This window comes from Fukomys damarensis, unplaced genomic scaffold, assembly GCF_012274545.1.
Source record: "Fukomys damarensis isolate Sample0158 unplaced genomic scaffold, DMR_v1.0_HiC HiC_scaffold_19, whole genome shotgun sequence".
Taxonomy (NCBI): Eukaryota; Metazoa; Chordata; class Mammalia; order Rodentia; family Bathyergidae; genus Fukomys; species Fukomys damarensis.
In genome coordinates, this window is record NW_022900931.1 from 60,340,928 (window position 1) to 60,342,623 (window position 1,696).

The 1,696-nt window shown below is 48.9% G+C and overlaps 1 pseudogene; it reads right to left on the reverse strand.

The window, feature by feature from the left end:
* Positions 1–1,696, reverse strand: part of LOC104861783 — a 7,157-nt pseudogene that overhangs the window by 4,350 nt on the left and 1,111 nt on the right.

A 1,696-nucleotide genomic window follows, 5' to 3' on the forward strand; every position in this document is an offset into this window, starting at 1 on the left:
GGAGACAGCGTCTCACTATGTAGTTGAGACTGACCTGGAATTCACTATGTAGCCTGGGCTGGTCTTGAACTCACAGCGATTCCTGCCTCAGCCTCCCAAGTGCTGTGATTACAGGCGTGCACCACCACCCACCACGCCGGACCCCTGTATATTTATCTTAGGAGTGGTTAAATTCCTTATATCAGCTGGGTGTGGTGGCACACACCTGTAATCCCAGCACTCGGAGACTGAGGCAGGAGAATTGCTGTGAATTCCAGACCAGCCTGGCCTACATAGTAAGTACCAGGTCAGTCTCAACTACATAGTGTCTCCCTGTCTCAAAAAACAAAAAAAACAAAAAAACAAAAAAAATTCCTTATCTCAGCCTCAGGGACCCTCAGACCTAGCCCGTAACAGTAGAAAGTTTTCTATAGAGTGTACAGGCTTACTTCACTGTACATATTAAAGTCTTCAGACTAAAATATTAACTGAAAAGGTAAAGCAAAGTGACTGCCCTTCTGGAAACCCTCCAAAGAGTTCCCTTTGCACCCGAAAAAAAATGCAGACTCTTGTAATAAAACACAGTCCCCTGGAGACCTCCCTCATAGTATCTTCTACATTTCAATCTTTGAGGCAACAAATATGTACTAATTACCTACTGTGTGCCAGATACTAGACTGGATGCTAGGGATACAGCAGTGGATCCAGACCAACAATGACTCCTGCCTGTGTGGATCTGACATGCTGCCTTCTTCCTCAGCAAGCCCATCACTCTCCAGAAGGCCCCAGTACTTCCTGAAATTATCTAATTTTGAGTTCATTTGCATGTGGATATGAGCTCAAGAAGGGCAGGGCTCTTTTCTCCATTGCTCATATCTGCAGCCTTAGCTCTAGAACAGTCTTGTTTATAGTTAGACCTCAATAGCAATTAGCTGTAGAAATATTGGCTAACAGTAATGATTGCATATGCACCTGGTCCTGTTTTAAATTGTGTGCAGGTGACAGCAGATGTGTACGTGTGTGGTATTGGGGATTGATCCCAAGGCCTTTGCACTGAGCTACTCCCCGCAGCCCCTTTTGATGTTTTATTTAGAGACAGGTTCTCACTGATTCGCTAAATTCCCCAAGCTGAACTGGAATTTACAACCTTCCTGCCTCCACCTCCCAGAGTGCTGGGATGACAGGTGTGCACCACTACACCCAGCTATGTGTACCTGTCTAATCCTGCAAACTAGCACTATTGCACAAGAGTGTTAAGCGGGCAGAGAAGGTGAGCTGTGAACTCAAGTAGTCTGGCTTCACCCCTTCCGTTCCTAACCAAAGTGCAAGCTTCCTCTAAGTGACTGGGTGAATGAATCAATCAGACTGGCCTGGGTCCAGATCCTAGCTGTGCCCCTTAGCCTTGTGACGTAGGGAGGGCCAGCCTATTTACCTCTGGACCTCAGATTCCTTGTTCTTAAAGGCAACTTCCCCCGCCTACTTCACAAAGATAAGACACGGGAGGAAACTGGCTCCAAGACTCGGCACATGCACACGCACGCACGCACACCCCGATAAACAAGGAGGAGGGAGGTAGAAGTGGAGGGGGGCGGTGCGCGGGGTCAACGCTGGGCCGAGGTGTGGCGGCTGCCTGCAGCCCAAGTCTCGGGCTCCCAGGTTCCTCACATTTGCCTCCGCCCTACCTGGGGGCCCCAGACTCTGTCTCCGCCCCGCAAAC